The sequence below is a fragment of the Sus scrofa genome, chromosome 3 (assembly GCF_054392235.1).
Source record: "Sus scrofa isolate SSC_HxYL_T2T_F1_AM1 chromosome 3, Sscrofa_HxYL_maternal_Yorkshire_Landrace_v2.0, whole genome shotgun sequence".
In the NCBI taxonomy this organism is placed as follows: Eukaryota; Metazoa; Chordata; class Mammalia; order Artiodactyla; family Suidae; genus Sus; species Sus scrofa.
In genome coordinates this window covers 22835924-22862568 of record NC_139385.1, presented here as the reverse complement: position 1 = coordinate 22862568, position 26645 = coordinate 22835924, and the positions used below count along the sequence as shown (strand labels likewise).

At 44.9% G+C, this 26645-nt stretch overlaps 1 protein-coding gene across 27 annotated transcripts in view; it reads left to right on the top strand.

The window, feature by feature from the left end:
* Window positions 1–2445: 2445 nt before the first annotated feature.
* Window positions 2446–26645, top strand: part of LOC110260108 (uncharacterized) — a 139709-nt gene continuing 115509 nt past the window's right edge. For 23 of the 27 annotated variants that reach the window (XR_014840451.1, XR_014840454.1, XR_014840453.1 and 20 more), the window contains exons 1-2: window positions 4643–6242; window positions 6454–6497. The gene's annotated coding sequence lies outside the window, so the exon portion shown is untranslated. Of the gene's footprint in view, window positions 2557–4642; window positions 6243–6453; window positions 6498–23570; window positions 23620–26645 lie in introns of those variants that run through there. The other 4 variants (XM_085017202.1, XM_085017207.1, XM_085017213.1 and 1 more) reach the window with 3 other exon arrangements.

Sequence of the window (26645 nt, the reverse complement as noted above, 5' to 3'; positions counted from 1 at the left end):
GGATGGAAGGTCCCAGGAAGTGTTTGGGGGAAAGGTGCGTGTTTGGGGAGGGCCGAGGGGGGCGGGAGCGGCTTCAGGGCAGCGCAGGCGTGGGGGTTGGGTGCGTGCAGGGGAAGGGAGCGCGCAGGGACTTCGGAGGGCCACCGCGAGCGTGGGGGAGGGAGGTGAGGATGGCAGCGGAGCCCCAGCTGAAAGGTTGAAGTTAGGGTGAGTTTTGAGAGGCAGGAAGAGGGTGGATGGGATCCCTTGGAAAAGTGGAGGAGAGGTCCTAGGAAGGGTTGGGCCTGTGCGAGTGCGGGGAGCATGGAGGCGGGCGGGCACCCCTTGCCCCCCGAGCGTGCGTGGGGGTTGCGTGGGTGCAGGGGAAGGGAGGCCGGAGGGAATGGAGAGGGACACGGAGAGCCTGGGGCCCTGCGGTGAGGTTGTGAGGGGCATTCTAGGGGATAGGTTCAAGGTAGGTTTTGGTGGCTGCTGCGGTGGTGGTGGTGGTTTTTGTTGTTGGTTTTTGGGTTTTGGTTGGTTGGTGTGAGGGGGGAAGAGGGTGGAGGATGAGGACCCCTTAGCACATGGGAGCGGAAGGATGTCAGGAAAGGAGCCCAGAGGGGTTAGTGTGGGAATGGGCCAGGGCAGCTGGGAGGGGCTTGTGGGTCGTGGCTGAACAGAGGGGAAGGGAGAGCTGAAGGGAGTGCTGAGGGCCAGGGCGAGCAGGGGGGGGACTGAGGTAAGGCTGTGAGTGGAGTTCCAGCAGACAGGTTCAAGTGAGGTGGTTTTTGTTTTGGGCTTGCTGTGTGTGTCTGTTCGTTTGATTGTTTGTTTGAGAAGGGGGTAGAGGGGTGGATAGGTTGGATGCCTTTGAACTGATGGGGAAAGTTTCCAGGAGGGGGGGGGTGTGGGTGGGGGCAGAGAGGGGCGAGGGGGGCGGGGATCCGGTTGTGCAGAGCGCCTGCGTGGGGGTTGCGTGCGTGCCGTGGCGTGCGTGGGGGTTGCGTGCGTGCCGGGGAAGGGAGCCCTGGGAGCGACTGCTGAGGGACACCGCGGCGAGCGAGCATGGGTGGAGGAGCTGAGGGTGTGAGCAGGGCTGCAGCGGGCAGGTCCAAGGCAGGTTTGTGTTTATCTTGGTGAGAAGGGAAGAGGGTGCCTAGGATGCTTGGGAAAAGGGGATGGAAGGTCCCAGGAAGTGTTTGGGGGAAAGGTGCGTGTTTGGGGAGGGCCGAGGGGGGCGGGAGCGGCTTCAGGGCAGCGCAGGCGTGGGGGTTGCGTGCGTGCCGTGGCGTGCGTGGGGGTTGCGTGCGTGCAGGGGAAGGGAGCCCCGGGAGCGACTGCTGAGGGACACCGCGGCGAGCGAGCATGGGTGGAGGAGCTGAGGGTGTGAGCAGGGCTGCAGCGGGCAGGTCCAAGGCAGGTTTGTGTTTATCTTGGTGAGAAGGGAAGAGGGTGCCTAGGATGCTTGGGAAAAGGGGATGGAAGGTCCCAGGAAGTGTTTGGGGGAAAGGTGCGTGTTTGGGGAGGGCCGAGGGGGGCGGGAGCGGCTTCAGGGCAGCGCAGGCGTGGGGGTTGGGTGCGTGCAGGGGAAGCGAGCGCGCAGGGACTTCGGAGGGCCACCGCGAGCGTGGGGGAGGGAGGTGAGGATGGCAGCGGAGCCCCAGCTGAAAGGTTGAAGTTAGGGTGAGTTTTGAGAGGCAGGAAGAGGGTGGATGGGATCCCTTGGAAAAGTGGAGGAGAGGTCCTAGGAAGGGTTGGGCCTGTGCGAGTGCGGGGAGCATGGAGGCGGGCGGGCACCCCTTGCCCCCCGAGCGTGCGTGGGGGTTGCGTGGGTGCAGGGGAAGGGAGGCCGGAGGGAATGGAGAGGGACACGGAGAGCCTGGGGCCCTACTGTGAGGTTGTGAGGGGCATTCTAGGGGATAGGTTCAAGGTAGGTTTTGGTGGCTGCTGCGGTGGTGGTGGTTTTTGTTGTTGGTGTTTGGTTTTGGGTTGGTTGGTGTGAGGGGGGAAGAGGGTGGAGGATGAGGACCCCTTAGCACATGGGAGCGGAAGGATGTCAGGAAAGGAGCCCAGAGGGGTTAGTGTGGGAATGGGCCAGGGCAGCTGGGAGGGGCTTGTGGGTCGTGCCTGAACAGAGGGGAAGGGAGAGCTGAAGGGAGTGCTGAGGGCCAGGGCGAGCAGGGGGGGACTGAGGTAAGGCTGTCAGTGGAGTTCCAGCAGACAGGTTCAAGTGAGGTGGTTTTTGTTTTGGGCTTGCTGTGTGTGTCTGTTCGTTTGATTGTTTGTTTGAGAAGGGGGTAGAGGGGTGGATAGGTTGGATGCCTTTGAACTGATGGGGAAAGTTTCCAGGAGGGGGGGGGTGTGGGTGGGGGCAGAGAGGGGCGAGGGGGGCGGGGATCCGGTTGTGCAGAGCGCCTGCGTGGGGGTTGCGTGCGTGCCGTGGCGTGCGTGGGGGTTGCGTGCGTGCCGGGGAAGGGAGCCCTGGGAGCGACTGCTGAGGGACACCGCGGCGAGCGAGCATGGGTGGAGGAGCTGAGGGTGTGAGCAGGGCTGCAGCGGGCAGGTCCAAGGCAGGTTTGTGTTTATCTTGGTGAGAAGGGAAGAGGGTGCCTAGGATGCTTGGGAAAAGGGGATGGAAGGTCCCAGGAAGTGTTTGGGGGAAAGGTGCGTGTTTGGGGAGGGCCGAGGGGGGCGGGAGCGGCTTCAGGGCAGCGCAGGCGTGGGGGTTGGGTGCGTGCAGGGGAAGGGAGCGCGCAGGGACTTCGGAGGGCCACCGCGAGCGTGGGGGAGGGAGGTGAGGATGGCAGCGGAGCCCCAGCTGAAAGGTTGAAGTTAGGGTGAGTTTTGAGAGGCAGGAAGAGGGTGGATGGGATCCCTTGGAAAAGTGGAGGAGAGGTCCTAGGAAGGGTTGGGCCTGTGCGAGTGCGGGGAGCATGGAGGCGGGCGGGCACCCCTTGCCCCCCGAGCGTGCGTGGGGGTTGCGTGGGTGCAGGGGAAGGGAGGCCGGAGGGAATGGAGAGGGACACGGAGAGCCTGGGGCCCTGCGGTGAGGTTGTGAGGGGCATTCTAGGGGATAGGTTCAAGGTAGGTTTTGGTGGCTGCTGCGGTGGTGGTGGTGGTTTTTGTTGTTGGTTTTTGGGTTTTGGTTGGTTGGTGTGAGGGGGGAAGAGGGTGGAGGATGAGGACCCCTTAGCACATGGGAGCGGAAGGATGTCAGGAAAGGAGCCCAGAGGGGTTAGTGTGGGAATGGGCCAGGGCAGCTGGGAGGGGCTTGTGGGTCGTGGCTGAACAGAGGGGAAGGGAGAGCTGAAGGGAGTGCTGAGGGCCAGGGCGAGCAGGGGGGGGACTGAGGTAAGGCTGTGAGTGGAGTTCCAGCAGACAGGTTCAAGTGAGGTGGTTTTTGTTTTGGTTTTGGGCTTGCTGTGTGTGTCTGTTCGTTTGATTGTTTGTTTGAGAAGGGCGTAGAGGGGTGGATAGGTTGGATGCCTTTGAACTGATGGGGAAAGTTTCCGGGGGGGGGTGTGGGTGGGGGCAGAGAGGGGCGAGGGGGGCGGGGATCCGGTTGTGCAGAGCGCCTGCGTGGGGGTTGCGTGCGTGCCGTGGCGTGCGTGGGGGTTGCGTGCGTGCCGGGGAAGGGAGCCCCGGGAGCGACTGCTGAGGGACACCGCGGCGAGCGAGCATGGGTGGAGGAGCTGAGGGTGTGAGCAGGGCTGCAGCGGGCAGGTCCAAGGCAGGTTTGTGTTTATCTTGGTGAGAAGGGAAGAGGGTGCCTAGGATGCTTGGGAAAAGGGGATGGAAGGTCCCAGGAAGTGTTTGGGGGAAAGGTGCGTGTTTGGGGAGGGCCGAGGGGGGCGGGAGCGGCTTCAGGGCAGCGCAGGCGTGGGGGTTGGGTGCGTGCAGGGGAAGGGAGCGCGCAGGGACTTCGGAGGGCCACCGCGAGCCTGGGGGAGGGAGGTGAGGATGGCAGCGGAGCCCCAGCTGAAAGGTTGAAGTTAGGGTGAGTTTTGAGAGGCAGGAAGAGGGTGGATGGGATCCCTTGGAAAAGTGGAGGAGAGGTCCTAGGAAGGGTTGGGCCTGTGGGAGTGCAGATTCAGCCTACACCAGAGCCACAGCAATGCAGGATCCGAGCCGCGTCTGCAACCTACACCACAGCTCATGGCAACACCGGATCGTTAACCCACTGAGCAAGGCCGGGGATCGAACCCGCAACCTCATGGTTCCTAGTCGGATTCGTTAACCACTGCGCCACGACGGGAACTCCTCCTCTTATGATTTATGATTTTGGTGGTATAATTGTGCTTGGATGATTTTGTATCTTTACTGTACATATACCTTTACTGGTGAGCCTTGTCATTTGAGGTATTTGTGTTTCCTGTTGCTGTCTTGTCTTTTCTGCCTATAGAAGTTCCTTTAGTATTTGTTGTAAGGCTGGTTTAGAGTTGCTGAATTCTCTTAGCTTTTGCTTATCTGTGAAGTTTTTGATGTCTTCTTCAAATCTGAAGGAGAGGTCTTGCCCCTTTGTTCCAATCCAGGAACCCTTGTGAAGGCAACCAATTGTGTACCTCACTCTCCTGCAAGTCCCAGAGCAGGCTGGACAAATGTGGGACTTCCTAGGAGTTTACAGATGGAGGGACAGAAGCCAAGGAGAGGCCACAGAGCTGGCTTTGCCCCCACCATCCCTTGCCTGGACCCCCTTCCACCCGAGCAGCTTGGCCCAGGGCAACCCTTGCCCTCCCAGACTGCACACATCCTGTTTTAAGGATGCACAGCTTAAAACACGGTCGTGTGAGGTGAATGTGATAACCACTGCACTCCGGAAACCCTGCCCACATTAACAAAAGAAAAGTCAAAAACCATATGATCATCTCAATAGATGCAGAAAAAGCATTTGACAAAGCGCAACATCCAGTCATGTTCAAAACTCTCGCCGAAGTGGGTATAGAGAGAACATTCCTGAACATAAGCAAAGCCATTTATGACAAACCCACAGCAAATATAATACTCAATGGAGAAAAACTGAAAGCCTTCTCACTCATCTGGAACAAGAGAGGGATGCCCACTCTCACTACTGCTCTTTAACAGAGTTTTGGAAGTCCTAGCCACAGCAATTAGACAAACAAAAGACATAAAAGCCATCCAAAGAGGAAAAGAAGAGAGAAAAGTGTATGCAGACGACGTGATACTACACATAGAAAACCCTAAGGACTCAACCCAAAAACTACTTGAACTGATTAGTAAATTCAGCAAAGTAGCAGGATATAAGATTAACATTCAGAAATCAGTTGCATTTCTGTATACCAACAATGAAATATTAGAAAAGGAATACAAAAGTACAATACCTTTTAAAATTGCACCTCAAAAAATCAAATACCTCGGAATACATCTGACCAAGGAGGTAAAGGACTAATATGCCGAGAACTATAAAACTTTAATCAAACAAATTAAAGAAGATGTAAAGAAATGGAGGGATATTCTATGTTCATGTATTGGAAAATCCAATATTGTAAAAATGGCCGTACTTCCCAAAGCAATCTACAGATTCAATGCAATCCCTATCAAATGACCCATGACATTTTTCACAGAACTAGAACCAACAATCCAAAAATTTACGTGGAACCACAAAAGAAAGTCTATTCAGCAAGCATTGCTGGGAAACCAGGACAGCTGCATGCAAATCAGTGAAATTAGAACACACCCTCACACCATGTACAAAAATAAACTCAAAATGGCTGAAAGACTTAAATAGAGACAAAAAAAAAAAAAAAGGATTTCCTGTTGTGGCGCAGTGGTTAACACATCCCACTAGGAACCATGAGGTTTCGGGTTTGATCCTTGGCCTTGCTCAGTGGGTTAACGATCCGGTGTTGCCATGAGCTGTGGTGAAGGTTGTAGACATGGCTTGGATCCTGCATTGCTGTGGCTCTGGTGTAGGCTGAATCTTACTGTCGTGGATTTTACCTGAAGTCCTCTATTCCCCCCAAAATGTATTTTTTCTTCATTTTCCTCCGGGCGGGAGAGTCTCCATAACAGCTCTGCACGAGGGGAGGACCCCAAGACAGCAGCCCAAGGAGGACAGGCATTCTCGTGAGACAGCCGGAATCCAGGTCTTCAGCTCCTCTGTGGTGCCGCAGGGGCTCCTGGGAGTCCGCCATCTTGTGGACAGTGAACGGCCAGCCGTCTGCTCTCTACTGGATCTGAAGACATCCCTGGGAGCAGAGCGGATGTTGGTAGCAGATTCCAGTATGGGAAGCTCAGAGAAGGTAAGCAGGGTGTCGGGGAGCCCCTGCCTGGGGTCCTCTGCAGCCGCCGTGTCGCTGGGGACTCGGTGTCCGTCCCTTGGTGTGGTGCTTGGAGCCGAGGGTGGTGGTGGACACCTGTGGTGGGGAGGACGGTCATGCCCAGGTGGGGCCAGGGGCCAAGTGGCTGCTGGGGTCACACTCACACAACTCACAGTCACTTCTAATTTTTCAGTTTCCAGATGGCAGATTATGGGATTTTTTTCCGCCTTCAAAATTGTGAGTTGACTTCCATTTTAAAAATTCCCTTACCTGTATCTATATTTATATCCATACATGTATCTCTCTGTATCTTACTGGTTCTGTTTATATTGTGTATATGCAGTAGCTATCATAGACTTTTTTTTTATATTGCAGAAACTTTTTATTTATTTATTTATTTATTTTTAAAGGTTTTTTAATATATAAGAAAATCATCTTAAACATTTCCCCCCATCTTCCCATATGGATAACTGCAGTAATTAGAAAGAATTTGGGGGAGATTGTAACATTATTGCATGTGAAATCTTAGTGAAAAAGTTCCCCTTTCCACCAGTCTTGACCTAAAACCAAGGTGACTTTTTTTTTTGGTATAATGATCATAGCAATCTAATTTCACAGGATTTCTATCCCATAGCCCAAGCATACCCCCCCCACCCCAAAAACTCTCTCCTCTGGAGACCATAAGTTTTTCAATGTCTGTGAGTCAGCATCTGTTCTGCAAAGAAGTTCCGTCTGTCCATTTTTCAGATTCCACATGTCAGTGAAAGCATTTGTCATCGGTGTCTCATTGTATGGCTGACTTCACTTAGAATGATAATTTCTAGGTCCATCCATGTTGCTAAAAATGCCAGTATTTCACTCCTTTTAATGGCTGAGTAATATTACATTGTGTATATGGACCACATCTTCTTGATCCACTCCTCTGTCAATGGACATTTAGGTTGTTTCCATGTTTTGGCTATTGTAAATAGTGTTGCAATGAACACCGGAGTACATGTGTTTTTGAGAGTCATGGTTTTCTCTGGATAGATGCCCAGGAGTGGGATTGCTGGATCAAATGGGAGTTCTATGTTTAGTTTTCTGAGGAATCTCCAAACTGCTTTCCACAGTGGTTGCACCAATGTGTAATCCCACCAACCATGTACTAGGGTTCCTTTTTCTCCATAGCCTCTCCAGCACTTCTTGTTTGTAGACTTTTTGATGCTGGCCATTCTGGCTGATGTAAGGTGGTACCTCAGAGTGGTTTTGATTTGCATCTCTCCAATAATGAGTGACGTTGAACATCTTTTCATGTGTTTCTTGGCCATCTGTATGTCTTCTTTGGAGAACTGTCTGTTTAGACCTTCTGCCCATTTTTGGATGGGGTTGTTTGATTTTTTGGTATTGAGCTGCAGAAGTTGCTTGTAAATTTTGGAGATGAATCCCTTGTCAGTTGATTCACTTGCAAAGATTTTCTCCCATTCTGTGGATTGTCTTTTTGTGTTGTTTAGGGTTTCCTTTGCTGTGCAGAAACTTTTACGTTTGATTAGGTCCCATTTGTTTATTTTTCTTTTTATTGTCAATATTCTGATAGGTGGATCTGGGAAGATGTTGCTGTCATTTATGTCAGAGTGTGTTTGGCCTTAGTTTCCTCTAAGAGTCTTACAGTGTCTGACCTTATATCTGGGTCTTTAACCCATTTTGAGTTTATTTTTGTGTATGGTGTTAGGGAGTGTTCCAATTCATTTGTTTCCATGTGGCTGTCCAGTTTTCCCAGAACCACTTATTGAACAAGCTGTCCTTTCTCCGCTGTATATTCTTGCCTCCTTTGTCATAGATGAGTTGGCTGTAGGTGCGTGGGTTGAATTCTGGCCTTTCTATCCTGTGCCACTGATGTATATTTCCATCTTTGTACCAGTACCATATGGTTTTGATGATTATTGCTTTGTAGTGTAGTCTGAAGTTGGGGAGCCTGATTCCTCCAGCTCCATTTCTCTTTTTCAGGATGTCTTTAGCTAGTCTGGGTCTTTTGTGCTTCCAAACAAACTTTAAAATATTTTGTTCGAGTTCTGTGAACAATGTCCTTGGTAATTGGATTAGGGATTGCATTGAATCTGTAGATTGCCTTAGGTAGTATAGTCATTTTGATAATATAACTCTTCCAATCCAAGAGCATGAGCATGAGAATCTTTCCATCTGTTTGTGTCACCTTTGAATTCTTTCATCAGTGTCTTATAGTTTTCAGAGTACAGGTATTTTGTCTCTTTAGGTAGTTGACTACTAGGTATTTTATTCTTTTGGATGTGATGGTAAACGAGATTGCTTCCCTAATTTCTCCTTCTGATCTTTCATTGTTAGTGTATAGAAATGCTATCAATTTCTGTGTATTAATTTTGTATCCTGTGACTTTGCAAAATTCATGGATGAGCTCTAACAGTTTTCTGGTCGAGTTTTTAGGATGCTCTAGGTATAGTATCGTGTCATCTGCAAATAGGGATGGTTTTACTTCTTCCTTTCCAAGTTGGATTCCTTTTATTAATTTTACTTCTCTGATTGCAGTGGCTAGGACTTCCAGAACTATATTGAAGAGTAGTGGTGAGAGCAGACATCCTTGTCTTGTTCCTGATCTCAGTGGGAATTCTTTCAGCTTTTCACCATTGAGAATGATGTTCACTGTGGTTTTGTCATATTTGGCCCTTATTATGTTGAGGTAGGTTCCCTCTATGCCCACTTTCTGAAGGGTTTTTATCAGAATGGGTGTTGGAATTTGTCAAAGGCTTTTTCTGTGTCTATTGAGAGGATCATGTAGTTTTTATTCTTCAGATTGTTAATGTGGTGTATCACACTGATGGATTTGTGGCTATTGAAGAACGCTTGCATCCCTGGGATAAATCCCACTTGATCATGATGTACAATCCTTTTAATGTATTGTTCGATCCGGTTTGCTAGTATTTCATGGATGATTTTTTCATCAATATTCATCAGTGAAATGGATGTATAGTTTTCTTTTTTTGTGGTATCTTTGTCAGGTTTTGGTGTCAGGGTGATGGTGGCCTCATAGAATGAGTTTGGGGGCATCCCTTCCTCTGCAGTTTTTTGAAATAGTTTCAGAAAGAGAGGTGTTAGCTCTTCTCTAAATGTTTGATAGAATTCGCCTGTGAAGCCATCTGGTCCTGGACTTTTGTTTGTTGGAAATTCTTTAATCACAGTTCCAATTTTGGTTCTTGTGATGGGTATATTCATCTTTTCTATTTCCTCTTGGTTTAGTCTTGGAAGATTGTACTTTTCTAAGAATGTGTCCATTTCTTCTAGCTTTTCCATTTTATTGGCCTATAGTTGCATATAGTCCCTTATGATCCTTTGTATTTCTGTGATGTCCATTGTTACTTCTCCTTTTTCATTTCTAATTTTATTGATATGAGTCCTCTCTCTTTTTTGCCTGATAAGTCTGGCTAGGGGTTTATCAATTTTGTTGATCTTTTCAAAGAACCAGCTTTTCATTTCATTGATCTTTTCTATGTTCTTCTTGGTTTCTATTTCATTGATTTCTGCTCTGATCTTTATGATATCTTTCATTCTACTAACTTTAGGCCTTGTCTGCTCTTTTCTCTCAAGCTGCTTTAGATGCAAATTAGGTCTGTTTATTTGAGATTTTTCCTGTTTCCTGAGGTGGTCTTGTATTGCTATAAACATTTCCTCTTAGAACAGCTTTTGCTGCATCCCATATGTTTTGGAGTGTCGTATCTTCATTGTCATTTGCTTCTAGGTATTTTTATTTTATTTATTTTATTTTATTATTATTATTTTTTTTGTCTTTTTGCCATTTCTTGGGCCGCTCCTGCGGCATATGGGAGGTTCCCAGGCTAGGGGTCTAATCGGAGCTGTAGCCGCCAGCCTACGCCAGAGCCACAGCAACGCGGGATCCGAGCCGCGTCTGCAACCTACACCACAGCTCACGGCAACGCCGGATCGTTAACCCACTGAGCAAGGGCAGGGACCGAACCTGCAACCTCATGGTTCCTAGTCGGATTCGTTAACCACTGCGCCACGACGGGAACTCCTCCTCTTATGATTTCTGATTTTGGTGGTATAATTGTGCTTGGATGATTTTGTATCTTTACTGTACATATACCTTTACTGGTGAGCCTTGTCATTTGAGGTATTTGTGTTTCCTGTTGCTGTCTTGTCTTTTCTGCCTATAGAAGTTCCTTTAGTATTTGTTGTAAGGCTGGTTTAGAGTTGCTGAATTCTCTTAGCTTTTGCTTATCTGTGAAGTTTTTGATGTCTTCTTCAAATCTGAAGGAGAGTCTTGCTGGGTAAAGTGATCTTGGTTGGAGGTTTTTTTCTTTAATCACGTTAAGTATATCATGCCACTCACTTCTGGCCTGCAGGGTTTCTGCTGAAAAATCTCCCAATAACCTTATTGGGGTTCCCTTGTATGTTACATGTTTCTTTTCCCTAGCTGCTTTCAAGATTTTCTCTTTGTCTTTAATTTTGGTCAGTCTGATTAATATGTGTCTTGGTGTATTCCTCCTTGGGTTTATTTTATATGGTACTCATTGTGCTTCCTGGATTTGAGTGAGTGTTTCCTTTCCCATGTGAGGAAAGTTTTTGGCTGTTATGTCTTGGAATATTTTTTCTGTCCCCTTCACTCTCTCTTCTCCTTCTGGCACCCCTATAATATGGATGTTGGTGCATTTAACATTGTCCCAGAGTTCTCTGAGACTCTCTTCATTTGTTTTCAGTCTTTTTCTCTTTTCTGTTCTGCATCCGTAATTTCCACTAATCTGTTTTCCACCTCACTTATTCATTCTTCTGCCTCCTTTATTCTGCTGCTAGCTGCTTCTAGTGAATTTTTTATTTCATTTATTGTATTTTGCATATCTTAAGTTTTATATCTTGTATCTCTTTGCTCTGTGTGTCCTGTAAGTTATCCATCTTTGCCTCCAGTTTATTTCCAATGTCTTGCATCATCTTCAGCATCAACAACCTGAAGTCATTTTCTTGGAGGCTGAGAATCTCCTCATCGCTTAGCTGATTTTCTGGGGTTTTTCCTTTCTCCCCCATCTGAGTTATAGTTCTCTGTCTTTTCATTTTTATAGGTTTTTGGTGTGGTGACCTTTTTACAGATAATAGGGCTGTAGCCTCTCTTACTTCTGGTGTCTGCCCCCCTTGTGGCTGAAGTCAGTATGGGGGCTTTCTGTAGGCTTCCTGGTGGGAGGGCTGATGCCTGCCCACTGGTAGGTGGAGCTGATTGTAATCCCTCTGGTGGGTGGGACTTAGTCTCTGGATGGGATTAGAGGCAGCTGTGTCCCTGAGGGGTCTTTAGGTAGCCTGTTTACTGATGGGCAGGGCTGTGATACCACCTGGATTGTTGTTTGCCCTGGGGCTTCTCAGAGCTGACTGACAGCTCAGCAAGATTTTCCCAAAATGGCCACCTCCAGAGAAAGGCAACTGCTGAATATTCCTGAGAGCTTTGCCTTCAATGTCCTTCCCTCACAACAAGCCACATTCATCCCTGTTTTCCCAAGATGTCCTCCAAGAACTGCAGTCAGGTTTGACCCAGATTCCTATGGAGACCTCGCTTTGCCCTGGCCCCCAGGGCATGTGAAAATCTATGTGTGCCTTTTAAGAATGGGGCCTCCATTTCCCCCAGTCCTGTGGAGCTCCTGTACACAAGCCCCACTGGCCTTCAATGCAAGGTCCTCCAGGAGCTCTTTCTACCATTGCCAGATCCCCACAGGTGAGAGTTTTATGTGGGGCTCAGAACTCTCACTCCTGTAGGTGAGCCTCTGTGAACCAGTTAGTTTCCAGTCTGTGGGGCTTCCCACCCAGGAAGTATGGAGTTGTTTATATCATGAAATAGCCCCTCCTATCTCTTGATGTCATCTCCTCTTTTTCTTCTGGAGTAGGATATCTTTTTTATGGTTTTCAGTCCATTTAGATGGAGACTGCTCAGTCTTTATTTGTGAATTTTGTTGTTTTTAGGAGAGAAGTTGAGCTCCAGTCTTTCTATTCCACTATCTTAATCCCATCTCCTCACTATGGATTTTAAATTTAATTTTGCGGGAGTTCCCGTCGTGGCGCAGTGGTTAACGAATCCGACTAGGAACCATGAGGTTGCGGGTTCGGTCCCTGCCCTTGCTCAGTGGGTTAACGATCCGGCGTTGCCATGAGCTGTGGTGTAGGTTGCAGACGCGGCTCGGATCCCGCGTTGCTGTGGCTCTGGCGTAGGCCGGTGGCTACAGCTCCAATTGGACCCCTAGCCTGGGAACCTCCATATGCCGCGGGAGCGGCCCAAAAAATAGCAACAACAACAACAACAACAAAAGACAAAAAAAGACAAAAAAAAATTAATTTTGCATTAAGTTGGAAGACCAACCGTCTTCTCTATTCTGTGTACTGTATTTCTTTTTTGTTTGTTATTATTTTATTTGTTTTTTAAATAGTTACTTCTCCAATACCTTTTTTCTTTGTCCTGTACAGCATGGTGTCCCAGTTACACCTCCATGTACACATTCTGTTTGTTAGATAACTACTCTGTCTCATTTTTAATTGTATTCCTTAGTTTTTCGGTGTGGGCCAGATGAGTTATTTATATATTTTGGAGATTAATTCCTTATCAGATGTAGGATTTGCAAACATTCTTTTCCCACTCAGTAGGTTGCTTTTTAATTGGTGAGTTCCTTTGCTCTGCAGAAGCTTTTTAGTTTGATGTAGCTCTCCTTGCTTATCTTAGCTTTTGTTGCCTTTGCTTCTGGAGGCAGACCCAAAACATCATTGACAAGACCTGTGTCAAGGAGCTCATCTGTGCTATCTTTGAGCAATTTTATGTTTTCAGGTTCTGCATTCATGCCTTTAATCCATTTTGAGTTAATGTTTTAGATATGGTGTAAGACAGTAGTCTAATTTCATTCCTTTGTATGTGTATATGGATCACATATACACATCCTTTTCAGATTTTCTGGGGAAGAGTCTATAATGCCCAACAAATTCTCATATTTTTATTGCAAGAACAGATAAATAGTCACAGCCCTATAACTTAGAGGACATTTGGAAATGCTGAATTTTGTGCTATAGCTATAGGCTGTGTTTTTGAAAGATTAAGGTGGCAAGCTGTTTTGCCCAAATCTGTGTCTTAAGTTATGGAATTTGGAGGGTATACTTTGAGTCAAAATAAGCAAAACCAAATGTGACTTCTGTTATGCTTAATTGTATATGTCAATTGGACTGGCTAGGGTATGTATGCCCTACTAGTTGGTAAAAGAATTTTAGTGTGTCTGTGAGGGTATTTCTGGTAGAGATTAGCATTTGAATCAGTAGACGAAGTAAAGAAGATTGCCCTCCGCAATGCGTGTGGGCATCATCCAACCTGATGAGAGTCTAAATAGAAGACAAAGGTGAAGAAGAAGATATTTTCTTTTGGTCATGACCTGGGTCATCCATCTCTTGTCTTGGATATTGGTGCTCCTGGATTTTAGACCCTCAGACCAGATCGGGACATCCACCACAGAGTCTCAGATTCTCAAGTCTTTGGGCTCAGGTTTACAGCATTAGCTTAATTGGTTCTCAGCCTTCAGACTTGGACTACATTGTACATTGGTTTTTGGCTTTCCTGGTTCTCTTGCTTACAACATCAAATTGTGTGTACTCCTGCTTTTGTATGAAAAATTTATATATGTCTATTAATTTTGGGGTCTAATGTGTCATTAAAGGCCAGCATTTCCTTATTGATTTTGTCTGAATGATCTGTCCATTGATGTAAGTGGGGTGCTAAAGCCCCCTACTTTTATTGTGCTACTATCATGATTTCCATTTGTGTTTGATTGTTTTTGCCTTGTGATTTGAGGTGGGCCTCTGTTGGTTGCCTATGTATTTACAACTATATCTTCATTTTGGTTGGATCTGTTATCATGTGTTGACATTCTGTGTCTCTTCTTAGAGTCATTGTTTTAAAGTATATTTTATCTGATATAGGTATTGCTATTCCAGCTTTCTTTTCTTTTCTTTTCTTTTCTTTTTTTTTTTTTTTTGCCTTTTCTGGGGCCGCACCGGCAGCATATGGAGGTTCCCAGGCTAGGGGTTGAATCAGAGCTGTAGCCTACAACCCACTGAGCAAGGTCAGGGATCGAACCTGCAACCTCATGGTTCCTGGTCAGATTCATTAACCACTGTGCCACGATGGGAACTCCTCCAGCTTTCTTTTCATTTTCATATACATGGAATGCTTTTTCCATCCTCTTGCCTGAAGTGAGTTTCTCATAGACAGCATATATAAAAGTCTTGTTTTCCTTTAATTCAGCCACTCTGTGTCTTTTTTTAAATTTTTATTTGAGTATAGTTAACTTACAGAGTTGTTAGTTTCAGATGGACAGCAATATAGGTCAGTTATACATGTTCATATATCCATTCCTTTTCAGATTCTATTCCCATGTAGGTTATCACACAGTACATAGTAGATTTTCCTGTACTATACAGTAGGTCCTTGTTATCCGTTTTTTTTAAAGAAATTATTTACATTACAGTTGACTTCTTATGTTCTGTCAATTTCTGCTATACAGCACAGTGACCTAGTAATACACATATATGCATTCTTTTTCTCACATTATCCTCCATCGTGTTCCATCACAAGTGATTGGATATAGTTCTATGTGCTATACAGTGGGACTCATTGCTTGTCCACTCCAAATGCATCTACTAACCCCAAACTCCCAGTCCTTCCCATGCCCTCCCCAACTCTTTGGCAACCACATGTTTGTCCTCCCTGTCCATGAGTTTGTTTCTTTATGTAGATGGGTTCGTTTGTCCCATATATTAGATTCCAGATATAAGTGACATCATATGGAATTTGTCTTTCTCTTTTGGACTACCTTCACTTAGTATGAGAGCATTCATGTTGCTGCAGATGGCATTATTTTGTTCTTTTCTATAGCTGAGTAGTAGTCCATCATGCATATGTACCACATCTTCGTTTATCTATGGACACTTAGGTTATTTCCATGTCTTGGCTGTTGTGAATAGTGCTGCAATGAATATAGGGGTGCCTGTATCTTTTTCAATGAAAGTTTTGTCCTGATATAGGCCCAGGAGTGCGATTGCTCAATAATATGGTAGTTCTATGTTTAGTTTTCTGAGATACATCCATTCCATTTTCCATATTGATCGTAACAGTGTACATTCCCACTAAAAGTGTAGGAGGGTTCCCTTTTCTCCACACCCTTTCCAGCATTTTTGATTTGTAGACTTGTTAAGTATTAGCCATTCTGACTGGTGTGAGGTGGTACCTCATGGTAGTTTTGATTTGCATGTCTCTAATCATTAGTGATGGTGAGAAACTCTTCATGCGCCTCTTGGCCATCCATATGTCTTCTTTGGAGAAATGTCTGTGTAGGTCTTCTAACAGTTTTTCAGTTGGGTGGTTTTTTAGCTGTTGAGTTGTGTGAATTGTTTGTATATTTTGCAGATTATGCCCTTGTCAGTTGCCCCATTTGCAACTACTTCCATACATTCTGTTGCTTGTCTTTTTTTTATGGTTTCCTTTGCTGTGCAAAAGCTTGTCCATTTGATTAGGTCCATTGGTTTATATATGTCTTTATGTCTGTTGCCTTGGGAGAATGACCTAAGAAAACATTTGTATGGTTGATGTCAGAGAATGTTTTGACTGTGTTCACTATGAGGCATTTTATAGTGTCTTGTCTTAGGTTTAAGTCATTAAGCCATTTTGAGTTTATTTTTGTACATGGTGTGAGGTGGTGTTCTGGTTTCATTGATTTACATGCAGTGCTCGAATTTTCCAAGCACCACTTGCTGAAGAGAGTATCTTTTTCCCATTTTGTTTTATTTTATTTTATTTATTTTGTTTTGTTTTGTTTTTGTCTATTTAGGGCTGCTTTTGTGGCACATAATGTCCATGTATTGGATGTTGTCAATTTAGCTGCCATGAGCATAGGGGTGCATATAAATTTTTTTAAAAAAATGTATATCGCCTATTGACAGGTCATGATTCAGCACTCCCTTTGTGAGCTGCACAGTCTTCATTTGTCCATTGGAGCAGAATTCATGGATCCCATCCCCTCCCATAAAAATTTGTGTTGTTTCCAATCCCCTACTGTGTGAACTCATGCTGTGAAGGATTCACATGAAAAACATGTTTAAAGATTTGAGCACAAATTTTAGTGGGATCAACTCTAAGGAACCACAATGCTAGGAAGGGGGTGCACCCCTGGGACTTTGCTGGGTCTTGCACACCATTCTTCCAGAGTGGACTGTTTGTTCATGATTCCCTCTCAGAGATCTCCTGGGGTGCTCTGCATCCTCACATTGTCTCCTGGGCTGGTGGTCACCCACCTAAAAACCTGCCAGATTGATGATAACCAATGCTGTCTCCATAATGTTTACATTTGTGTGTGTCCTCCTCTGAGTGGTCAGGCATCTCTAACAGAGACTAGCCATGTGCATGGCCTCTTGTTGGAATTGCATGTGTTTGCTCTGTTTCTTATTAGAACATATGTTTTTGAGAGGATTTTGGAGCACAGGCATGCTCAGGCCTTCTCTGCTCTCTTAAAATATGTGGGCAGAGACAGAAAGCCCGAGTTTATATGGTTTCATTCCAGGAAACAGCCAGAATAGGGAAAGATGCAGAGAAAGAAAGAGGATTCGAAGTTTTCAGGGGCTGGGGGATGGGGGAATGGGGACTCCGCTTTGGTTTTATTTTGGGGAATGAAATAGTCTGAAGCTTGACAGTGGTGATGGTGACACACATTGGGAATGCATCTGAATGACACCATTTAAAATGGAAAATGCTTCAATGTTATTATTTTAAACTTAAATTTTATTATTATTACTATTATTTCTAATGTTTTATTTTGAACTTAAATATACAGAACCTAAATAACATGACAGAAAGAAAGAAAGAAAGAATCAAATAAATAAAAACACAGAAAATATGCCATGTAGAATGAAGTAAAGATTGGGTTGGGGAGTGCATTGATGGTGTGGAAATAGAGCTGACAGTGAGAGTGGTTGCAGAGCCATTGGGCCCATGGGCTCAGTGACTGCTGACGTGGCTCCTACCAGTGCAGAAACAGGAGTAATAGTAGTTCCAGGTTCACCCACCAGGGATATTAGTTCTGGACCTGGATCTTGGTCTCGTGCAAGCCCAGGAGCACATTCTCTCTTGAGGGGTGGTCAGTCCTCATTGGGCTGATGGTCTAATGCAGGAACAGGTGCTGGTTCTCCCTGCAGGAGCTGGGAATCCTGGCCAGGCTCTGGGTCTCCTCCAGCATCAGTTGCAGTTTCTTCTTGTTGCTGTGGATCCTGACCTTGTTGTGGATCTCCTGCAGGAGCAGGTGCAAGTTCCCCCTGCAGGGGTTGTGGATACTCTCTTGCCTCTGCGTTTCCTGCAGGGACAGATGCAGACTCAGGTGTGAACTGGCCCTCAGTGAGGGGCTCACCAGTCCATCACTCACAGAGAGAGATTGAGTGTCCCCATCAACCAGACCATTGCCAAGCTCTGGTGTGGGGATCTGCACCCACAAGACCAGCAGTCAGTCCATCCCAGAGGTATCAGAGTCCCGTCTGGCCATCCTCACTGCTGCTTCTGCCCACACAACCTTCTTCCAAATCAGGTCCATATGTGTGTCTGTTCAGATATCCACCCAGGTAGAAAGAGATATTCCTAGAGGACTTGAGATAAAGCTTGGCCTGAAGGGCACTGCTCTAGCTCTCCATATCCTCAAGCATCCAGCTTTGACCTGGGCTTTGGACATGACTGGTCCACGAGGCTTCTGACCTGTCATCAGCCTAGAGGCAGACCCACCCCTCCTAAACCCTCCCTGCCCCCACCTCCACACATACTGGGAGGGCAGAGAGGGCTACATAGCTGAGATCAGAGTAGTGGCGAGGCCTGGACTTTCCTACCCTTGGGCTCTCTTGGGCCATTGGTTTCCTCCAGGCAAAGGGCCGTAGGAATCTCAAGTGAGACCTGACCCAGTGCCTACAACCATCAAAACCAGCTGTTACTGCTGGCTTCCCCAAGGCCACAATAGCACATGTTCCCTTGAGGTTCTCCAATGAATTGAACTGTGAAGGGGTCTTGTCTAGAATGAGGGTGACTGGTTACCCAGGTTGCAAGTTCTCTTGGCCTTTTTTGCCAGGGAAGTGATGTCACTGCCTGAGTCTCCTTACCCAGGCTTCCTCCTTACAGAAACATACACAAAGACACATCTGGGATGCTGCCTGCTCACCCCGGACTGCAGGCCAAGTCCAAGCCCATTGACACCCACACAGCCCATCCCCAAATCTCTGGGAGGCCTGGATGCCACCAGGGCCCCAACTCTGAGGATGCAATTGGCTTCAGACCTGGCTTCTCCTGATTACCAGTCATGTGAGCCTGGACCAGCTACATTCCTTTCAGGATCTCCCCATCCTCCCTCTGTACAGTGGAGGTCATTCCACCCTCTACTTCCCATGGAAGCCATCGGGTACATAGAACGAGAACAACAGACAGTGCCTTTAAAACCCATTGGGCTGGTAATGCCATGGAGCTCATGCCCAGACTTGGCAAAGGAAAGGTGACTTAAAGGGCTGGCATAGCCCAAAATACAAGAGAGACAGGCCTGGGTCTGCTCTAGGATCTAGGAAAAGTCCCATTTCTTCCTATTTCCTAGTCCCCCCATGGTAGGGTTGACATTCAGTAAAATTAAGAGATCACTCCTCTGGCACACAACCTTCCAGGTGCACCTGTTATATTTGGGTTCAAGTCCAAGTGTCTCTTCTCAGCCTTTGTGGCATGCTGCCCCCACAGTGGCTCCTGGGGCATTCTTGCTTCCAGGTCAAACATCCACATGTAACCCTCACCTTTCCAGAGTGGATGGACTCTGGTGACTGGGTTCTAACATATACATAAGCACAGGGAAATTGTGGGAGTTCTACTAGCTCCCCTTTCCCTGTGTTCATTCTTTCTGTCTCTCGGTGCTCTTTCTCTCTGACTCTGTCTTTTTTTCTGGCTTTGTTTTTGTCTGTCATTCTTTTTCTGTTCCTACTCTCTGAACCCGCCCCACCTCTTTCACAAATAAATTCACAAATCAGTGAAGATTTTGTTGACCTCTTTATGTTGGATATTGTCAGTTAAGTTGCCATGAGCTTATGGGTGCATGTAACTTTTTTTAAAGGTATTATAGTTGATTTACAATGTTTTGTCAGTTTCTGCTCTCATATCATCCACCCTCCTGTTCCATTCCAAGTGATTGGATAGAGTTCCCTGTGATATGCAACAGGATCTCATTGCTTATCCACTCCAAAGGCAATAGTTTACATCTACTAACCTCAAAGGCACATGCCATCCCACACCCACCCCCCCCTCCTTGGCAACCACAAGTCTCTTCTGTATGTCCATGAGCTTGTTTCTTTTCTGTAGGTAGGTTCATTTGTGCCATATGTTAGATTCCAGATATAAGTGAAACCATATGGTATTTGTCTTTCTCTTTCTGACTTCTTCACATGGTATGAGAGCCTCTAGTTCCATCCCTGTTGCTGCAAGTGACATTATTTAGTTCTTTTTTGTGGCTGAGTACTGTTCCACTGTGTATAGCTACCACTTCTTAATCCTTTCATGCGTCAGTGGACTTTTAGGTTGTTTCTATGTCTTGGCTCCTGTGAATAGTGCTGCAGTGAACACATTGGTGCATTTATCTTTTTTAATGAAAGCTTGTTCCAGATATGTCCTGGAGTGGGATGGTTGGATCATATGATAGTTCTAGATTTAGTTTTCTGAAGTACATCCATACCATTTTCCATACTGGTTGTACCAATTTACATTCACACCCACAGTGTAGGAGGATTCTCTTTTATCCATACCCTCTCCAGCATTTGTGATTTGTAGACTTCTTTATAAATGGTAGCCATTCTGACTGGTGTGAGGTGGTATCTCATTGTCATTTTTTTATTTGCTTTGCTCTAATAGTAGTGATGTTGAGCAATTTTTCCTGTGTCAGTTGCCCATCTGTATGTTTTCTCTGGAGAAATGTCTATGTAGGTCTTTTCAGCCTGTTTGTCACTTGGGTTGTTTGATGTTTTGCTTTTGAGGTTGTGAGTTGTTGGTATATTTTGTAGATGAAGCCCTTGTCAGTTGCAGCCTTTGCAACTATTTTCTCCCATTCTGTAGGTTGTCTTTTTTATTTTGTCCTGGTTTCCTTTGCTGTGCAAATGCTTGTCAGGTTGCTTAGGTCCCATTGATCTATTTTTGTTTCTCTTTCTATTAATACCCTGATAGAATGGCCTAAGAAAATATTTGCATGGTCATTTGTAAGAGAATGTTTGCCTGTGTTCCTTTCTAGGTGTTTTAGAGTGTTTTGTCTTAGTTTTAAGTCATTGAGCCATTTTGAGTTTATTTTTGTGCACAGTGCAAGGGTGTGTTCTGGTTTCCTCAATTTACACCTAGCTCTCCAGTTTTCCCAGCACCCCCTGCTGAAGAGAATGTCTATTTCCAATTTTGTATTCGTGACTCCTTTGTTGAAAGTGAACTAACCTTAGGTATCTTTGTTAATTTCTGGACTCTCTACTGTGTTCCATTCATCTCCATGTCTTTCTTTTTTTTTTTTTTTTTTTTTTTTTTGCAAGTACCACACTGCCTTGATTACTGTAGCCTTGTAGTATTGTTTGAAGTCTGGGAAAGTTATGCATCTGGATGTTTGTTGATGTTGTTTTCCCTTAGAATTGTTTGTAGGTCATTCTCAGTCTTTTTTTTTTTTTTTTTGTCTTTTTGCCATTTCTTGGGCCAATCCTGCGGCATATGGAGGTTCCCAGGCTAGGGGTCTAATCGGAACCATAGCCAACAGGCTATGCCAGAGCCACAGCAATGCGGGATCCGAGCCACATCTACAACCTACACCACAGCTCACGGCAATGCTGGATCCTTCACCCACTGAGCAAGGCCAGGGACCGAACCCGCAACCTCATGGTTACTAGTCGGATTTGTTAACCACTGCACCACGACGGGAACTCCATCCATTCTCAGTCTTTTTTAGTTCCACATAAATTTTCAGATCGTTTATTCTAGTTCTGTGGAAGATGTCATGGGTAATTGTCAAGGGATTGCATTAACCCTGCAGATTGCTATGGGTACTGTGGCCATTTTAACAATATGAATTCTTCCAATCAAGTCACATGGAATATCTTTCCATTTCTAAGTATCCACTTTAATTTTCTTGAGTAACGTTTAATAGTTCTCAGCATAAAAGTCTTTTACCTCCTTGGTCAGGTTTATTCCTAGGTATTCAATGTTGGTGGGGTTGATTTTAAAAGACTTTGTAGGAGTTCCCATCGTGGTGCAGTAGTTAATGAATCTGACTAGGAATGATGAGGTTGCAGATTTGTTCCCTGGCCTTGCTCAGTGGGTTAAGGATCTGGCATTGCTGTGAGCTGTGCTGTGGGTCACAGACATGCCTGGGATCCTGCATTGCTGTGGCTCTGGAGTAGGCCAGTGGCTACAGCTCCAATTAGACCACCTAGCCTGGGAACCTCCATATGCTGTGGGAGCAGCTCAAGAAAAGGCAAAAAGACAAAAATAAATAAATAAATAAATAAATAAATGGCATTGTATTTTTATATTCCTTTTCTAATATTTCATTGTTAGTGTAGTGAAATGCAGCCAATTTCTGAGTGATAGTTTGTGTCCTGCAACTTGGCTAAATCCATCATTCAGTTAAAGTAGTTTTTGTGTGGAGCCCTTAGGGTTTTTGCTCTATGGTATCATGTCATCTGCATAGAGTCACAGTTTTACCTCTTGTTCTCCCTTTCATTTTGGTTTGTTTGTTTGCCGTGGCTCGGATTTCCAATACTAGGTTGAATAAAAGGGGTGAGAGAGGGCATCCTTGTCTGGTTCCATATTTTTATGGAAGGCTTTCACCTTTTCTCCATTGAGGATTATATTGGATATAAAGATAATATACCTTTGTTATGTTAAGACATATTCCCTCTTTACTCAAATTGGTTAGAGTGTTTTTATCATGAATGGAAGATGGATTTTTTCCAAATGCTTTTGCTGTAGCTGTTGAACTTCTCTTGTAGTTTTTAACTCTCCTTTTTTTTAAAATGTGATGTATGACATTGAATATTTTGTATGTTTACCCATCCTTGTGAACATGGGTTGAATCCCACGTGGTCATGGTGTATGATCTTTTTTATATGTAGTTGGATTCAGTAGGCTAAAATTTTGTTGAGAATTTTTGCATCTAGATGGATCAAAGATATTGGCCTATAATTTTCTTTTTTTTTGTAATGTCATTGTCTTGTTTTGGTATGAGGGTGAAGGTGGCTTCATCGAATGTCTTTGGGAGTGTTCCTTGTTCTTGCACCTTTTTAGAAATTTAAGAAGGTTGGGTCTAACTTTCTTCTTGTGTGTTTGGTACAATTTGCTCCTGAAGCCATCACATCCTGGACTTTTGCTTGTAGTGAATGTTATTATTACATATTCAATTTCATTTTTGATGATAATTCTGTTCAACTTTATTTCTTCTTGACCTGGAGGCTTCGTGTCTCTCGAATGTTGACCATTTCTTCTGGGTTGTCAGATTTGTTGGCGTTATAATTGTTCTTCATATTCTCTTTTGGTTTTTTGTGTCTCTGTAGTATCTGTTGAGATGTCTTCTTTTTCATTTCTCACTTGGTTGATTTGAGTTCTTGCCTCTTTCTGGTGAGTCTGTCCAGAGTTTTGTCAGTTTTGTTTTACCCTTTCAAAGAACCACCTTGGTTCTCTTAATTTTTGCTGTTGTTTTTTTGAATCTCTATTTTCCTGATTTCCTCTCTGATCTTTATGATTTCCTTCCTTTTGAGGACTTTAGCTTTTGTTTGTTCTTCTTTTTCTAATGCTTTTAGGAGGTAGAAGATGATTTTCTTCTTCTTTGAGGAAGGCCTGTATTGTTATGAACTTCCCTCTAAGCATAGCTTTTGTGCATCCCATAGATTTTTGACTGGTTGTGTTTTCTCTGTCATTTGTCTCAAGGTATTTTTAAATTTCCCTTTGATTTCCTAATCAACCCATTGTGTGTGTTTAGTAGCATATTGTTTAGTCTCCATGTAGTCTTTTTTTTATCATCCTGTGGTTGATTTCTAGTTTCATGCCATTGTGATCAGAAAAGATGCCTGAAACAATTTCTCTACTCTGAAATTTTTGACTTTAGTTATATGCCCCCGTATGTGATGAGTCCATGAGAATATTCCACATGCACTTGAAAAGAGTGTATATTCTGCTATTTTTGGATGTACTGTATACGTTTGGGTGTAAAGTCCTGAAAATATCATTAAGTGTAATGTTTTTATTGTGTCATTTAGGATCTTGTTTGGCTTACTGATATTCGGTCCCAAAGACCTGTGCATTGATGTGAGTGGGGTGTTAAAATTTCCTCTAACCTTATTGTATTCCCATCAATTTGTCTATTTCTGTCTGTTAGTATTAATTGTATGTATTTGAGTGCTCTTATTTTAGAGGCATATATATTGATGATTGTAATATCTGCTTCTTACATTTTCCTTTTATCATTAGTGTCCTACTTTGTTTTTCTTTATGGCCTTTGTTTTAAAGTCTGCTTTGTCTAAAGTGAGTGTTACATAGACCTGCTTGCTTGTCTTTTCCATTCACATGAAATATCATTTTCCATTCCCTCACTTTCAGTTTATGTGTGTCTTTGCCCTCAGTTGAGTCTCTTGGAGGTGGCATATTGTAGGCTCTTTTTTTTTTTCTTTAATCCAGTCTGCCACTCTGTCTTTTGATTGGAGCATTCAGTCCATTGATGTTTAAGGTGATTATTGAAAAATATGTCTTTATTGTGTTTTAAAACTTCTATCCCAGCTGATTTTGTGTTTCACTTTGTTTCATTCCTTTCTTATCTTTTTCTTTCTTTCATGGATGATTTCCTCTAATTTTAGGGTTATTTGCTCTCCTTTTTGGTTTTGGTGAATGTAGTGTTTGATTTGGATATTTGGTTGCCATGTTTTTCAAGTATGTTAACCCCTCCCATATCTGTTCATCAGTCCTAAACTGACATAAGAAATATTAAAAGGTCTTCTTTTTTTTTTGTCTTTTTTCTTTGTTGTTGTTGTTGTTGTTGTTGCTATTTCTTGGGCCGCTCCCGCGGCATATGGAGGTTCCCAGGCTAGGGGTCAAATTGGAGCTGTAGCCACCGGCCTACGCCAGAGCCACAGCAACGCGGGATCCGAGCCGCGTCTGCAACCTACACCACAGCTCACGGCAACGCCGGATCGTTAACCCACTGAGCAAGGGCAGGGACCGAACCCGCAACCTCATGGTTCCTAGTCGGATTCGTTAACCACTGCGCCACGACGGGAACTCCTAAAAGGTCTTCTTTAAGTGAAAAAGAAAAGATTACAAGAAATAATGGGAGTTCCCGTTGCGGCTCATTGGTACCAAACCCGACTTGTATCCATGAGAACATGGGTTTGTTCCTTGGCCTCACTCAATGGATTAAGGACCTTGTGTTGCCCCAAGATATGGTGCAGGCTGGCAGCTACACCTCCATTGACCCCTAACCTGGGAACTGCCATAAGCCACAGGTGTAGCTCTAAAGAAGACAAAAGATAAATAAGAATGGATAGCAAGCAGAAAAATCCCACTTTAAAGGCAAAAAATGGAAGTTCCCATTGTGGCTCAGCAGGTTAAGAACCTAGCTCATATCCAGGAGGCTGCAGGGTTAATTCCTCACTGGCTTAAGGATCTGGTATAGGGGCAAGCTGCAGCACAGGTCACAGATGTGGCTCAGATCTAGCCTTTCTGTGTCTGTAGTGTGGTCCAGAAGCTGCAGCTGTGATTCCACCCCCAGCTCTGGTGTCAAATCATATGCTGTATTTGCAGCCCTAAAAAGAAAAAAAAAGTACTAAAGGCTGTGAATGACACCACTTAAATCAGCTGCTATGAATGTTTGAAAACAACAATTATAATATCAACTCCACCTATGACAAATAGTTAGGGGACAGATATGAAGATGGAAAAGAGGACATCAAAAACAGAAAACATGGGGGAGGGAGTAAAACAGTAGATCTTTTAGAACTTATTTGAACTTCAATGAGTATCAGATTAAAACAACTGAACATTGTTATACATCAACATATATGAAACCCAAGGTAACCATAAATCAAAATCCTCTAACAGATATGTAAAAACAAGGGAAAGGAACATCAGCTTAACACATGAGCTATGGGTTTTCAGCTCTAAGGTGGAGACACAGGAGGCCTGGTGTAGCTGCAGACAGGCAGGGTGGAGGCACCCCGGCAGCCCGGGCTGGTCTGAACCTGGATGGGGGCAAGCTTCAGGTCCCCTGGCTTCCTGGGGCTGTCTGTGGGATGGGGAGGCTGGGCCCCACTAGCACACTAAGCATCCTTTTCAAGCATACATGAGCATTAATCTGTGACAGCTCCTCTGCTGCTGTGGATCCTGGTTTGCTAGTCTCATCATTGTCAGTTAATATCCTGCTGGAATCTCTGCATATCAGTGAATGAAGGAGGTGGTCTCCACTTTCCTCATGAGTTAATATCCTGGGCAGGCTGTGGTTTCTTTGGGAGGCTGTTTTCCGCAACATCACTGAAAATCATTCCCAGTATTCTAAATTGGGAGAGTGTGGAAATCTGAGTTTGATGGTTGGTGGTTGGTTGGTTGTCTGGCTTGCTCCTTTGCATGCTGAGTGTTTGCACGTTGGAGCATTTAATAAGTTTTTGCATAAAAGGTACTTTGTGAAAACTCTGTTGCTTTTGGAACTTGCTTGATATTTTAAAGCAGTGATTCTATTTGTTTATTTATGTCTGAATGTATGTATGTAGGTATGTTTGTATAAAATCAGTGGGTTTTCATACATGTTTGGTGGAATTTGTGTTAGCTTTCCTAAGGTTTTCCAATGGGGTGCATTGCAGTCTTGGTTGGGGTGGTGATAATGCTTGTGTCAGGTCATTGGGAAGAGGGAAAGGGGAGAGATGATCACAGTTGATGAAACAATGGGGCAGCCAATATCTAAGCTGTGTAGAGAGGAAAGAGAGGCCCATCAAGGGGATGGGGAGGGATCCATCAGTCACAGTCCAGGAAGAATTCAGGAGAGTCTGAGGTCCATGGAAGGAAAAAGGTGAGTGGTAGATCCTGGGGGAGAGAGAGTATGAAAAAAAAAAAAGGAACCCATGCTCCTTGGATCCGCAGTTCTAATTAGATGCGAAAAATATGTTGTGCCTTCTGTAAGCAACTCCTTTTTTTTTTTTTTGAACGATGGAAGCAGTATCTATGTAGCTGTCTCAAGGGTTTAGCCCTATCTTGATCAGTATTATGCATGTATGACTTCATTTCTTGGTTTCGTTATTTGTGATAGACAGTGGTCAGATTCCTGAGGGAAGGAAACATGGTTTCATTCA